The following is a 16,816-nucleotide window of genomic DNA, read 5'->3' as shown; positions in this document are numbered from 1 at the left end:
ATAAAACCTCTAGAAGAAAACATAGAACAAACTGTGTGATCTTGAATTAGGCAAATATTTCTTAGATATGACACCAAAAACACAATTCATTAAAGGTTCTGCTCTTCAACAGACATGGTTAAGAGACTAAAAGATAAACCATGTACTGGAAGAAAATATTTGTAGATCGTATATCTGATGAAGTACTTGTATCCAGAATACATTTTAAAAAATTGTCAAAACTCAATAAGAAAATAAACAACTCAATAAAAAAAAATAATGAGCAAAGTATTTGAATAGACATTTGACTAAAGAAGATATATGAATGACAAATAAGCACATGACCACAACACCATCATAAGGAAAAACAAAGCCAATAAAACCAGAATGAGATATTACTTCACTCCTATTAGAATGGTTAAACTTAAAAACACTGACCAGGTTAAGTGTTAATAAGACTGTGGAGAAACTGAAATTTTCATATAATGTAGGAATGGATAGTACAACCGTTTTGGAAAACAGTTTGACAGTTTATTTTAAAAAGTTAAACATTAACATAGAACATAACTAACCATTGTTCTTGATATTTACCTTAAAAAAGTAAAAAGCACATGCCATGCTCAATGCAACTTTATGTTTAATAGCCCCAGACTAGAAACAGCTCACATATCTGTCAACTAATAAATGGATTTAACAAATTGTGATATATCCATTCACTGGAAGTACATTCAGTGGTAAAAGAGAAGTGAAATATTGATACATGTTCTATCATAGATAGATCACAAAATAATTAAGCTGAATAAATTCAGCAAGGCTAAAAATTTATATATGTATGATTCTATTTAAATTCCATTAAAATTTAGTAAAATGCAACCAGTGGTTGCTGGGGGATTGGAAAGCAAGGAAGCATGGGAAGGTGGCATTAAAGAGTCATGAAGAAATGAGAGTGATGGATATGCTTATTATCTTGACAGATGTTTTCACAGATTTATATATTAAAAATCATCAAATTGTACACCTTGAAATATTCCATCTATTGTCTATCAATGATATCTTTTAAAAGCCATAAATTTTCTAAAGTGAAAAATTAATCTTTGGTGTAGTAGTTCCTCCGAAGGGACATGAGGAAGCCTTCTGATGTGAGAGTTTTCTATAGTTTGATGTGTGAATATAGGGAAAAAAGCAAAAACAAAATGTAACAAAAAAGTAAGCTAAATACTTCACATTTGTGCACTTCACAGTATTTAAGTTGCTACTGCATAAAAATAAATTTTACAAAAAAAAAAAAATAGTTAAGTTACTTAAAGTAGTGAGTATGGAGCAAAAGAGTCTAGAACCTTGACTGACTTTCACAGGACATCCGTAAATAAAGAAGAGGAGAAAAAAAATGCAAAGCAGAATATGCAGAATACCACAAACATGGGAGGAATACTCCTAGGTGACAGCAGGTGAGTTTTACTCCAGCAATTTAAATAAACACCATGATCAAATAAAAAAGCTGGCACTATGGTCCATACTCCTTTAATAGGATTGCTGACATTTGGTTTGCTTTCTCTCTCTGTCCCTCTCTCTCTCTTTCTCTCATTCTGTAATCCCCTTCTCTTGTTTTACCTAATCCTGTTGGATGAAACACTGGCTTTAAATTGTCTCTGTGACAGTCTGTCTCCCCTGAACATGATTCTGGTCTTTCTCTTCTGTGTTTATGCAGGAAAACATAGGTGAGGAGTTACCTTTTCCCCATGGCTTGCCATACTCCTATAAGACATGCCCCAGGTGGGGTAGGTGTGATCTGTTACCTGTCACTATTTGATCATTTTGTGGTTTAGCAGGGATAAGAGGAATAGTCAAGAGGGAGTAGGGACAGAACTGAACAAAGAGAATAAGAAACAGCTGAATGACTGGGAGAAAAGTAGCAAGGGCATTTAAATGGGTCCAATGCTAACATGGGTCAGTGGATTTGCTAAAGGAAATCAGAGTAACCTAGGAGGAAGCAAGAAACACAAAAGGATATGTTGCAAAGATAATGGTGAAAGAGGATGGTGAGTAGGTGAAAACAGTCAACATAATCATGTAAGAAAGTCATAAAATGTAGAAATATTTATATAGAAAGAATAATTAAGTGTAATTGTTGACTTTAGCATGTGAATGTCATGTATAGAAAAAAATAATGCTTAGGAAGATAATTTAGTATAACATTTCTTCTAAATCCACAGGGAAGGAGTAAGCAAAAGAAAGGAGTTTATATCTCCTTTCAAATGTGCCGAATTTAGCTTCTAGAATAATATGAAAAGAAACAATTTCTGTGTCTTCCCGTTTTCTTTTTACTATACAGGTGATGTGTGTGTGTTGGAGGGGTGGGGGGTGTCCAGACAGGCATAGTTGCCATGGAATGTGAAAGAGAGAAAAAGGAGGTGATAGGGGCTGGAGAGAACCACTTTGAAAGTTAAACATGTCAGAAGTGCTAGAAAGCAAGCAAATGTTCTGAAAATCAGGAGTCCAAAACAGGTGACAGGGGTTCTGTGGTTCAAAGCAACTGACCTATCAGTTGAGTTAAAAAGAGCCCAGAGCTCAAAGCACACAGCACTAGAATTTTAGATGATCACTAAGAGAAGAATCCCAAAGTGAGCAGCGCTGCAACACCTAGATAATCTGCACTGTGACTTCTCGTAAACTTTGTGTTGAGCTGAGCTGAGCCCACAGGTGTATGGAAGGCAATGGCTGCCAAAGAGAGAGTGAAGTATCATGGAAAGTTACATTATTTCATATATTTCATTTTGGTTTCCTTCCAATCTAAATCATCAGCTTGCCAAAGATGGAAAATGATATAATGTGATTAAAAGCTTTAAAACTACTAAGGTTAAAGAGTCATCACACATTTTAATTGAAGCAGATGTGAAGTGGCCCTTTCCATGTATAAACATCATTCTGCTACCCAACCAAGCCAACCTAAGACTTTAATCCAAGTACTCTAATTGAGTTTTTAAATATATGTAAATATATTTAAGATATGTAGACATTATGTATGCATGTTGGTGAGTTTGAATAATTTCTATACCATAAAACGAAGGCAAAAAAAAAAAGATAGTGCATGAGAGGGAAGAAGGGAGAGGAAAGACTTTATATTCTAGGTGAGATAGCTTTTTTCCAAACAATATCCTCCTTCCCCCCACCCCCCAGTATTTACTCCTTTGTATAGTCTCTCCCCTTGAATCTGGACTGGTTCTGTGACTCACTTTTACTAACAGCGTATGGCAGAACTGAGATTTTAATGCTAAGTCATAAGAAGTTATTAACTTTAGCTTGGGTTTCTCAAAACTCACCTTTCAAATGCCTTCTGTCAGAACCCAGCCATCAGGCCACATGCACGGCCCCAGTAAGTCGCCCACTCAACAGTCCTCACTGATCTCCCAGATGACATCCAGCACGAACCGCCAGCCACTTGAATGAGCTAGCCCAGAAATTCCAGTCCAGTCTTGCTCCTAGACAACATCAACATCAAACATCTTGTGGAGCAGAAGAATAGACCAGCAGAGCCCAGTCAACCTACATAAATGTAAAATATAATAAATTGGTTGTTGTTTAAGACATTTAAGTTTTTAAAATTATTTTTATTAATTTATTTTTGTTACAGATGTTTCTCCTTTTTCCCCCATTGACCCCCTCCTCCCGATACACCCTCACCCCATTCCCAGCACTGTTGTCTATGTCCTTTGGTTATACACACATGCGTATAAGTTCTGTGGTTTATCTCTTCCTTCCCCCCCCCCGCCCCCTCTTCTGAGGCTTGTGGTTTATTTAGTAAGAATAAATAACCAAACTCACCTATTGGTTTCTTAATGTGATAGCACACCAGTTCAATATTATCATGAAACAAATTACCCTCAAAATTTAGTGATTTAAAACAGAGAATAAACAAACTTTTTTAATGGCCAGATAAGAAATATTTTAGTTATTGTGGACCATACAAGTCTCTCTCCCAACAATTCAACTCTGCCACTGTAGTGCAATAGAAGCCATAGATAATACATAAATGGACATGGCTGTGTTTCACTAAAACCTAACAAAAACTGGCGGCTGGCCTATGACCATAGTTTGTCAACCCCTCTTTTTAAAAAATAAGCATGTATTATTGCTCACAATTCTATAGGTCAGAGGGATGGTTCTGCTGATCTGATCCAGGTTGAGCTGACCTCAGCTTGGCTCATTCATGCACCTGTCATCAGCTGGCAGGTTAGTAGTGAGCTGGCTGTTCTGTGATGGCTTCACATACAGCTGGTGTTTTGCTGACTGCCAGCTGGAGTGACAGGGGTGATTGAATCACATGTCTCTTAACATCCATAAAGCTAGCCTAGTCTTGTTTACACAGTGGTAGCAGAGTTCCAAAAAGATAAGCAAGAGCACACAGGTCTTTTGAGGCCTAGACTCAGAATTGACCCATTTTTTACTTCTGCTCCATTTTATTGGCCCAAATGAGTCACATGTCAATGCACTTTCAAGTGATGGGAGAATCACTTGACTCACCCTTGATGGAGGAGCCGCAAAGTCACGATGCAAATGGCATGGGTACAGGTAGAGGTGAAGAAGTGTGCCATTTTGAAAATCATGAGATTATGAATATGTGACTCTAAGAGTTAAGATTCTAAATGGGAGTTGTCCTACTTCCCTTCTTTTTAAAAAATATTTTCCTTTATTGATTTGAGAGAGAGAGGAAGTGAGAAGGAGAGAGAGAGAGACACATCAAAGAGAGAGAACATCTACTGGCTGCCTCCTACATGCCGCCCACTGGGGATTTGGCCCACAACCTGGGCATGTGCCCTGACTGGGAATTGAACCTGCAACATCTTGCTACATGGGTCGACACTCAACCACTGAGCCACACTGGCCAGACTCACTTTTTTCCTAAAGGAAGAAAATAAAACCCAAGGAAAGAGGCTGACTCACCCAAGTCCTTCTTGTGAGGTAGGGCAGCCTTGGGGTTAGAACAACCTATGAACTGTGTGTATAACTAGGAGGTTATGTTTTTTCTGACCCTTTTTAATGTCCATTTCAGAACTTTAGGGACTCCGAAGACAACTGTGAAGTTTCCCTTCTACACACAATTGCAGTCAGGTGACTTTCATGTCAAAGTCTCCAGTTCCTGTAAAGTCACACCTGGGATGGAAAATATTTACTATCCACCAAGATCCCTTAAATTCCCCTTATATCCAGAATGTCCTCTTTATTTTACTCTTAGAATTCTAATTCTTAATTTAGCATATCTTCAACCTAAAATGTCTCCAAACAACTGCATCACTTGGTTACATGCCATGAATGTGGGGTGCTGGGTGATAATAGGTCCAGTGAGAATGACTCTTACTCAACAGTTGAGCCAAAGACTTTCTGTAAACCCAGTTAGAATGAGGTGGCTACAGGCTACAAATGACTCACCAACTGCCATAGTTATAGGCAACATCCCTACTAGTCAGTTTATAATCCATAGGAATTTATGAGAATGTTCAAACTAAACTCTTGCCTTTTATTCTCAGTTGCTATGATGTTGGAAAAACAGTAGAATTACCTTTCCCATCCTGATGTAATGGCTTCTGGTAAGGATACAGCCCTATATTAAGTTCAATACTTTTTACAGTTTAATAGGTTGTAAAAATAAAATTTCCTACCTTTGTTTGTCCTATAGACAGGATTGACTTAAGCCCAGAGCATATGCAACAAGAAGCTGGGTCTCTGAATCCAGGAATTTACATTATAATTTGTCCTGGAATCTGGACTATACCCAATTTGTTGCATTTCATTAAGCTAAGTTGTTCTGATGTGTTATGTTTTCATGGCTCAAAAAATTCTAAAATTCCTTTGAGGCTTCCTTGTAAAGTAGCTTTCTAGTATTTGTGTCTCTACATCAAGTACCTTTCATGTAATTGAAAACTTTTAAGAGTAATACTCAAATCTAGTATTAGGCAACAAGCTATCTCCTAAATATAATCTGAAATGAATTGTCATGCCACGACGATAACCCAACCCATGAGGCTCTAACATCAACAATTCTCTAAATGCGGGTTCCACCAATTCATCAGGGCTCACTCTGCTCACTCGTTTTTATGGCTTCACTGGTTATGCTGCGGCATTACCATTCATCCTTGTTTCCCTCTACTCACATACAAATCGCCAAGGCTTATTCCACCTTCTCCGCGTCTTGGCAGCGGTTTCTTTTCGTTTTCTTTGCCCTGCTCACAGGAACCTCTCGTCGAGGCAGGCTGGTGCTCTTCTCCATGCTCTTCTGTGTAATCCAACGTCTCTCTCACCATCTGTGCCCCTAACGACGCCCTTACACGACAGATTTCTCTACTAAATCTGATCACTCCATTAATAAGACCTGTATCTTTTTATGCATCCCGTTCTGCCTCTATTGTGAATGAAAATTATTGTCTGTTTTGTAGGTCCATTATTTATTTCTTTGTTGTGTGATGCCTCCCTTCCCTACAGGAAGCTAATTTTTCTGTACCTGAAGGTATTCCTTTAGCATTTCTGACAATAGCCATTTCACTTTCTGCAAAGGGCCTATTGTAATGCTTAATTCTTTCTGTTGATACAGCAGCAGTTGTACCAAATCCAGCAGCAATAAGAGTCTCATGGGTAATAAGTAGAACCCACATTTCCACAATCATATAGGAAGTGTAAAGGCAAAATTGTTAATAGCCTCCCCAGGGTTTCAGCTCTTGCTCTGATGCCTTCCATGATTTCATCATGGTTTAAGGGTAGTGAAATATCTCAATTCAGGTTTCAAAGCATAAAATAGAAATAAGGGTGCTTTAGTCATCTTTTCCAAAGCCTGGTTTTGTTGTTAAGGTCTATAAGTTTCTTTCGTATGTAACCTGATTACCCGACAGCATTAAAATTTATGTCTAAGCTAAGTAGTATTACCATGTATCCTGTTATAATATTTTAAGATCAACTCCTTGCATAGAAATATTGAATACTATATATATTGTTTTATACCTCTTTTCTTCAATGTAAGGTTAGCCTCTTCCCTTTTTGAAACACTCACTAACTATGTTAGTAAAATTGTTTTTTTTTCTAGCCGAATTACTACACATTTCTTTGGGATTCTGAAACCTTTCTAAGTATGTGCAAAAAAAATAAGAAGAGGAAGAAATTCAGTAGTCCCGCACTATTCTCAAAACAAATATATTATAATTAGGGTCATTACCTCCTAGACCTAGAGCAGCAAGTAGTATATGAACAAAATTTGTGCCCCTAATTTTGGATACATATTTGTATGCCTGACCAATGCTTGCTTTTTTTTTCTTTTCAACTTTATTTTAGAATAGTGACTAAAATCAAATGCACAGGTCTAATCCCAGAAGAATTCATTAGTTGTGCTTCATTCCACAGTAGCTCCCATTTAATGAGTGCCTACTCTAGGCCAGTCCTCATGGCATGCTGTTTCTACATTTATCTAAAAAACTACCAGTTCTGGTTCCCTAGTTCTATTTCCTCTTTCTGTAAAAGGCACCCCCATCTATCCATTTAGCAAGCAAGAAACATACTTGTATCTCTTCTCTCACAACCTTTATGTCCAATTCACACTGAGTTCTATGAATTTTGCCTTCTAAGTATTTTACCTTCTAGAGTCAGTCCACATCTCTCTTGCTTCACTTCCATTGTCACATTTTGAATTTAAATAATCTCTAACCCAAACGACTGAAAGAGTCTCCTAACTAGTTTTCTTGCTTTTACTCTTGGGTTCTTCTTCTCTGCTCTCTACCCTGGTATCTGTCCAAACTGCCTATTTTTAAGTAGAGTCATTTGTCTTTTTATTATTGAATTTTAGGAATTCTTTGTGTGTTCTGGATAAAAGTGTCCTTTTCAAAATATACAACAAGTTCCTGACAAACAATAGGAAGTCACTGTTCCATGTTGAATGCATAAACCTGTTAGAGCATAAATTACCCCCATTTATGGCTGAAGAAACAGATGCTCAGAGAGGTTAAATTACTTGTACAAGGTCACCTAACTAATAAAGTGCAGAACAGGATTGGAAACCAGGTCTATCTGATTTCAAAGATAGCCCTTACCATCATGCTATATTGATTCCCAGTTCATCATCACAAAAATATGCTCTTAAATCTGTTGAACCATCTTATAAATGTCTTTGTTAAGTGCTCGATAGGGAAAGAGAAGCATGTCAAAAGAGTGGAAATGCATAGAAACACAGGTGCTATCAGTAATTTAAAAATTATGCAAAGCTTGTTTCATTGTGTCAGCAATCCTACCATCCATCCATCCATCCATCCATCTATCCATCTATCCATTTATCCATCCATAATTTATCTATAATCTATCTATAATCTATCTATAATCTATCTATCTATCTATCTATCTATCTATCTATCTATCTATCTATCATCTATCTATTATCTATCATCATCTAAAAGATAGTTTCTCTATTTATAGAGTGTGTTATAAGGCATACCTCTTCATCCTGATAAAAGAAGCTAATAATATTAAGCACATATCAGAGTTATTTTTTGCAGTTTATTTTATAGTAAAATTTGCCTTGTATTCAATAAGATGAACTTGACAAGTGAATGCAGCTGTATCACCTACACCACTGTCAAGATACAGAAAATTTCCATTGCCTGAAATGTTCCTTTGTACCCTTACTCAGTCAATTTAAACCACCACAAAGGCAACCATTTTGCTTTTTTTGGATCATAGATTAGTTTTGCCTGTTCTGGAACTTTGTATGAATGGAGTTATAGTATATTCTTTTTTTATGTCTGGCTTCTTTCTCTCAGCCTAATTAATGTCTTTGAGATATGTCATATTGCTATATTTTCAGTTTTTATGGATGAACACTATTCCATTACATGAATATCCCAAAATATTTTTATCCATTCTCCTTTTGATTGACATTGAATTATTTCTGGTTTGAAGATTTTAAAAATGAAGCTGTCATGAGTCATTTTTAACAAGTATTTTTGTGAACATATGCTTTTCATTTCTTTTGATTTCATGCCTAGAAGTGGAATGGTAGGTCATATGGTAGATGTATTATTAACTTTATAAGAAATTGACAAAATTTCTTCCGAAGTGGTTGTACCGTTTTTTATGCCTATCAGCAATGTATGAGAATTCTAGTTGCTCCATATTCTAGTCAACATTTGGTAACAACAGTATTTTCTACTTTAATCATTCTAGGATCTCTTATTGAGTTTTTAGTTTGCATTTCTTTGATTATTAAAAATACTGAATAATTTTATGTGCTTATTAGCTATTTGCATATATTCTCTTGGGAAATGTCTGAAAAAGTTTTTGCCCATTTGCAAATAGTGTCATTTATCTTTTTATTAGTGAGTTGTAAGAGTTATTTACATGTTCTGTATATTAGTCTTTGTCAGATGCATATTTTCTAAATATATTGTGATTTACCTAATCTTATTTATTTTATTATTTAAGCATAATTGGTTTATAATATTATTTTAGTTTCAAGTGTATAAAATAGTGATTTGATATTTATATACAATAAGAAGTGATTACCATGAAAAGTCTAGTTACCTTTGTCACCATACAAAGATATTATAGTATTATTGACTATATTCTCTTTTCTGTCTGTATAAAATGTGACTTGTACATTTTATAACTGGAAGTTTGTACTCCTAATCCCCAACCTATTTCTCCCATCCCTTACACCCCTGCCCCTCTGGCACCCACCAATGTGTTCTCTGTATCTGTAAGTCTGTTTCTGCTTTGTTTGTTTTGTTTCAATTTCTTATTAAAAGTCTATAGGCATTTTGTTGATTCTATAGACTAATTTGGAGAGAATGGACAACTTACCAGAGTCATCTGTTCCAATTAATGATCCTTGTTTATTTAGGCTTTCTTTAATTTATTTTCAAAATTTTAATAGATTTACTGTAGAAGTATTGCACATTTAGTTGTTTAACTTATTTCTAAGTATTAATGATTTCAACAGTATGGTAAACAGGAAAAAATTTTAAGTTTATGTTCTTATTGTTTACAGTTAGTATTTTCAAAATACAATTCAATTTTATGTTGTTGTTAATCCTCACCCGAGGATATTTTTCCATTGAGGGATGGAGGGAGAGGAAGAGAGAGATAGAGAAAGAAGCATTGATATGAGAGAGGCACATTGATTGGTTGCCTCCCACCTGTGCCCCAAGAACTTGCAATTCACATACATGCTCTTCACTGGGAATCAAACCCATGACCCCTTTGTCCAAGGGCCAACACTCTAACCGCTGAGCCAAACTGGCAAGGGCTATAATTGAATTTTAAATATTGATCTTGTGTTTGCAGTCTTGAGAAATTTACTTGATATTTGTAGTAATTGCTTAATAAAGTCTTTACAATTTTTTATGTAGACAATTATGTCTTCTTTAAAGAGGAATACCTTAATTCTTCCTTTTCAGTATTTATTATATTATTTCTTTCTCTTGCCCTATAGGTCTAACTATGACTTTTATTGTTAAATAAAAATGATCAAAGCAGAAATTATTCTATTGTTACTTATCTTAGGTGAAAAGTATCTAGTCTTTCATGATTAAAAGTTAGCTATAGCCTGGCTGGTGTGGCTCAGTGGTTGAGCATCAACCCATGTATCAACAGGTTGCCAGTTTGATTCCTGGTCAGGGCACATGCCCAAGTTAGGGGCCAAATCCCCAATGAGGGGCATGCAGGAGGTGGCCAATCAACCTCTCTCATCAATGTTTCTATCTCTCTATCCCTCTCTCTCTAAAATCAATAAAGAAAAAATTTATTTTTTAAAAAAGTGCTAGCTATAGATTTTACATAGATGCCCTTTTCAAGATGAGGACATTCTCTTCTATTTCTAATTTGCTAGAGATTTTACCATTAATGGATATTTAATTTTCTCAAATATTTTTTCAATAAAAACTGAAATTATTATATAATTTGTAATTTATTCTGTTAATATGGCAAACCACATTCATTGTTTTTCAGTGTTAAACCTTCCTGGAATAACCCCACTCAGTCTTTTGTTTGTTTGTTTGTTTTTTGTTAATCCTCACCCAAAGATTTATTTTTCATTGATTATTTTTTTAAATTTATTTTTATTGTTGAAAATATTACAAATGTCCCCCTTTCCCCCACCTTTGACTCCCTCCTACTCCCCCCCTCCCCAGCCTTCACCATACTATTGTCTGTGTCCATTGGTTATGCATTTATGCATATAAATTCATCGGTTTATCTCTTCCCGCTGCTCCTCCTCCTTCCCTCTGAGGTTTGTCAATCTGTTTCCTGCTTCCATGTCTCTGGATCTATTTTGTTCATTGGATTCCACATATAAGTGAGATTATGTGATACTTATCTTTCTCTGACTGGCTTATTTCATTTAGCATAATGCTCTCCATGTCCCTCCATGCTGTCTCAAAGAGTGAGAGATCCTTCTTTTTTAGAGTTTCATAGTATTCCAGTATGTAAATGAACCATAGTTTTATTTTTATCCACTCATCTACTGATAGACACTTGGGCTGTTTCCAGATCTTAGCTATTGTAAATAGCACTGCTATGAACATGGGGGTACATATATTCTTTCTGATTGGTATTTTAGAAGACCCCAAATAGCTTCAGCAACCTTGAGAAAGAAGAACAAAGTAAGAGGGATCACAATACTGGATATCAAAGTATACTACAAAGCCACTATAGTCAAAACAGCCTGGTATTAGCACAAGAAAAAGATATAGATCAATGGAACAGAACAGAGAACCCAGAAATCAACCCAAGCCATTACACTCAACTTATATTTGACAAAGGAGGTAAGACCATACAATGGAGTAAAGACAGTCTTGTCAATAAATGGTGTTGGGAAAATTAGACAGGTACATGCAAAAAAAAAGAAGAAAAAAAAGAGAGGAGAGGAGAGGACAGGACAGGAGAGGACAGGAGAGGACAGGAGAGGAGAGGAAAGAAACTAGATCACCAACTTATAGCATAAATTCAAAATGGATAAAAGACTTAAATGTAAGTCATGAAGCCATAAAAATCCTAGAAGAAACCATAGACAGCAAAATCTCAAATATCTCATGTAGCAGAATTTTCACTGATACATCACCTGGGACAAAAGAAACAAAGAAAAAATAATAATAAACACATGGGAATCCACTGATTTTTAGAGAGAGTGGAAGGGAGGGAGGGAGAGAGAAAGAGAGAGAGAGAGAAACACTGATGACCTGGAATCAGACCCACAACCCTTTGGTCTGCAGGCCGATGCTCTAACCACTTAGCTACTAGCCAGGACATCCACACTTAGTCTTGATGTGGTTTCATTCATCTTGGCACATTGCTTGACCTTATTTGCTATATTTCAACAAGAATTTTTGCACTTATGTTTATGAATAATATCGGTCTGTGATTTTCCTTCTTAATGATATCTTTGCCAGGTTCTGTTATAAAGCTTTTGCTGACATCACCAAATAAAAGTTTGTATAACATTGATATTATTTATTCCTTAAATGCTTGATAGAACTCATCAGTAAAACTATCTGTTCATTTCACCTAAGTTGTCATAATATTCTTGTTTTCTTGTAATATATTTAGGATCTGTAGTGAGATTCCCTCCTTCATTACTGATATTAAAAATTTGTGGGTTTTCTCTCTTTTTTCTTGATCTGTCTTCCTAGATGTTTTCTTTTGACTATGGGACACTATTTCATGTTATTTTGTATATCTAGTAATTGTATTATCATTGTAGATGATGTGTAGCAGGGAGTCTGGGTTGTATGATCTTTCTTTAAGGCATGTTGAATTTCTACTGGCAGGCAATTAAATTACTTACTGTTAGGTATATTTGAACCTGTTAGACTTGGTTTTATTTTTTATTAAGGTGGTTCTATTTCAGTTTGAAGTTGATTCCTGGTTCATGTTCCTTCATGGATTCTCAACTGAATACTTAAGTCTCTTATTGAGGTCTCTCTATTCTGATAGGGCTGACCGTCCATCTCCCATCACTGCATCAGGAAATCTCTGCTAGGCATCTTGGTATCTTGTCTTGAGCATGTGCACCTCAGTGATTTTCAAGGACATTCAATAAACTGTTACAGAGATATTTAGACACCAACTCCTGTGAAGCTTGTTCTTCTCAGGCCCCTTGTCCAGCAAATACCAGTGACTAGAATAGCCTGGAACTCAAATCTGCTCCTCAGCAAAGTGAGACTGCTATTCTACTGAAGTTCCGTGTGCCTGTTCTGTGGTAGTAAAGTGCCTTAGGAAAAGGTGGGAGCATTTAAAAGTATTCATGGGGCTCAACTCATGTGTTTTCTTTCTCTCAAGAATCACAGTCTTCAAATATCTGATTTCAAATTCCTAACAATATTTGCCATATTTATGTTGCCTGGTATTATAATTTTGGGTAGTGGGGCAAGTTCAGTACTAGTTACTCTCTCAAGACTAGAAGTAGATGTTAAGAAATAATTATTTTAAAATATCTAGAATTAATTCATCACTCTGTATGATTCTATTAGCTCTACATTTCTGTTAATCAGTGCTTCAGCAAATGTGTAATAAACTGATAACTGAAATGACAGAGAGTAGGCTGAGGCATCTTGTTAACCTAATAAAAGTACACTTCAATCCACAGAAATTTTAAATTAAAAAATTTGGAGAAAAAAAACATACATATAAAAATTTATATATATATTTCCTGAACATAGAGTTTTATGGCAGGAAGTATAACTTGGAGGAGTTGGCCCACAGCAACTCTAATTTCACATGTAGTAAAACCAAGACTAAATTCTAGGACATAGCTCAGTCAGTATACTTCTATACAGACATAGAAACACTGTCTTGGCATATGTGAGCTTAAAGTTCATCAGAGGAATAATAAACAACCCTCCAAACAAGGAAAGTGTGATTCCTTTTGTGTAGTTTAACTGAGGACAAGGCTTTTGAGAGAGTCAGACAACTTTACATGTTCTTTCCAGCTGAAATTTCAGATTGTCTTCTCCATGAGAAAAGAAAGGACAAAGTATCATAACAAAACATTCTCCCAGAAGTATAGTGAAAGCTAAACTCTCACGATATTTGACTGTAGGTATTCATTAGAAGTCCACATAAATGAAAAGGATAAAACAAGGGGAAATAAGAGAAAAAACAGAATACCAATAGTTTTTCAAGTAAGAAAATATGCTTAGAAAAGGGTAAATGATGATTTAAAAGGAAAGTTGCTAATTTTCAAGAAGTAGTATAGGGATAACCATCTGAACATCACAAGGGAATGAAAAGGAAGAGGAGGAAAAGAACGGCTTCGGTATATCTAGATTCTGTACGAAACTGCTCTTGTAAGCTCTTTACATGGATTCGCTTATTTAATCCTCCCTGCAACTCTACAAATTGGGCTTTGGCAGAGAGGATAGCTGGCCACCAGAGAATCTTGCTTCCCTTCCTCAGGAGAGTTATTTATGGGAGCAGCTGTCCAGCCAGGACTACATTTTCCTGCTCCTTTTATTTGGGAGTGGGGTGTGTCATTAGTCCTTGCCAGTAAGGCGTGAGTAGAAGTAACATGTGTCATTTACAGGCTGAAGCTGTTACTACATCAGTTCTTCCTTCTTCACAGAAACACTTTACGTTGTTCAGTCATTGAACACTGGGGGATAGCCACTAGCATTGTATTAATAATTATGGTAATGTGATAATGAATCAAATATGTGATCCCTCTTTTATGGACAAGGAAACTGAGGCACAGGGAGAAAATATCACCATTTAGCAAAATAAAGATAATTAACACTTGGTTTAATTATTACATTAATTCTAATTTTCACAAGGAGATGACTGTAGTCAAGAGAAATAATGGACTCTACCGAGTGACTTGACTTTTGAATAAATAAAGAAATTAATAAAGTATATTGTTCTCTGTATAAATTGTTGACAAACATGTTTCATTAGGATAATAACACAAAAATTATTGATTGATATGATTATTAGATCAGCAATGGTGGCTATTATTTTAAAATTAACATTGCATGTTTTTTCATCATTTGTGAAATCAGGTGTGTGGGTTGGAATTATTCAGGTTGAGAGAGAAAGTCTGAGCTGACGCAGAAGCGGGGCCTAACAGACAAGCTTAGACCAAATGAGTCCAAACAAACAAAATCTGGTTGTTGGCTTTGAGACCATTGAAATAATTGTCTCAGAGCCAATGACTGGAACTTCTGCATATATATGCCTCTATTCTATACTTTTTTGGGGGGTACTGTTTCTTTTTATATGTTAAATACTAAACATAAAAAGCTTAGAAAGAGAATTCTTTAATGAAGAATAAAGCAACCAAGGATGAGTTCCAGTTTTACAATGAAATGCTGCTTTTCCATTATAAGAAAAATATTTTATTTCCAAAGGTTAAATAAATTAATACTTAAAGAATTTCCCTGAAAAAGGAAGTGAATCCAAACTATTCTCTGGCACTGTGTCTATTTTGCTTTTATTTGATTGTCTGTTGAATACATTTTTATGCGCTTGAGTTCCTTGCCACTCTATATTGTAAAAAAAATCCTGAAACAGATTTTTACACATCTAAAAACTCTACTAGCTCAATGATTCTGCCTTCTGCAGTATCTGTGTGATTTACATTTATTTCTACATTAAAATAAATTAATGTTTGTAGATGTGTTTTTATTGAATGATTACACAGCAAAATTTGTTGGGGGCTTGGTGATTTATGAACCTGGGCTTACCCACCTTTTTATTTTTACATAGTATGTATTGCATTTTAAGCTAATGGCTGCACAGAAATCTTTGTGAAAATTCAAGTGTTTCTCAGGATTCCTTGTCACCTCTCTGACGAAATTATACATAGGCTGAAATCCAGTGGGTGCAATAGAGTATGGCAATGCAGAAACGGGGCTGTGTTTGGGGCTGTTCAAGGAACAGCCTGCACAAAGGTATTCAAGCTATAAAAAAAACTCAGACAAAAAATTCTGAAAGAAGACCAGAGTGACTTCAGTTTCTCTGGCACCAAAATTGTGTGTGTGTGTGTGTGTGTGTGTGTGTGTGTGTGTGTTTGACTTATCCATAATGTAATGTATGTCATTCTTCCTATTTAATGCCAACTCCTCCAATTTCTTACTTTCTCTAAATTCTTTGATAACAGGTCACTTGTTACTTAGAAGCATTGGGAAGCAAAACATTTTGTGAGTCAGGGTACAGGTCCACAAATTCTGTCTTGTCCCAGGATGCAAAGCTTACTACTCCCTTCTGGAACAATGCAAACTCAAGCATAGCAGAGACCCCATTTAGACAGCCTAGCCTTGAATACCCTGCAGACTCATAAAGTCTAGGCTGTCCTGTAAGTTCAATATTAGGGGTCTAATTTGTATGGGAGACTAAGGCACTCAAGAATGACTTTCTCTACTAATGGCAGAGAGAATTGGGGAGCAGAAGTTTGGCTCCTAGAAGTCATAAGGGAAAGGCAATATTGAAGTACAGCAAAGAAGGTCCTATTAGCATTATCCTCCAGTCTGTATTTATTGGAGATCATGCCTTGGGAGAAGAGGCTTGGGAGGGAAGATGGTTAAAATAAAAGGTCCAGAGCAAAAATTTAAAATATGAATGAGAAAAAGTAAAGGCCCTCATCTCCTTCTTTGTCATTGAAGGACATAGGAGCATAAAACATTATCATTGTCGCCACTTGGGTTGGAGGCAGCTACAAGTGAATGATAAGGACAGGTGATTAATAAGCACCCATAATGTGCAAGGCAGTGTTCCAGGCTCTGGGTGCAAAACAGACACAGCCCCTGCCCTCACAAAGCAGTAGAGAGCCACTGATCATTAATTATGCCAATACATAAACATAAACTGTAATAAGGAC

Source organism: Molossus molossus, unplaced genomic scaffold, assembly GCF_014108415.1.
Source record: "Molossus molossus isolate mMolMol1 unplaced genomic scaffold, mMolMol1.p scaffold_m16_p_10, whole genome shotgun sequence".
Classification (NCBI taxonomy): domain Eukaryota; kingdom Metazoa; phylum Chordata; class Mammalia; order Chiroptera; family Molossidae; genus Molossus; species Molossus molossus.
This window is presented reverse-complemented; position numbering follows the sequence as displayed.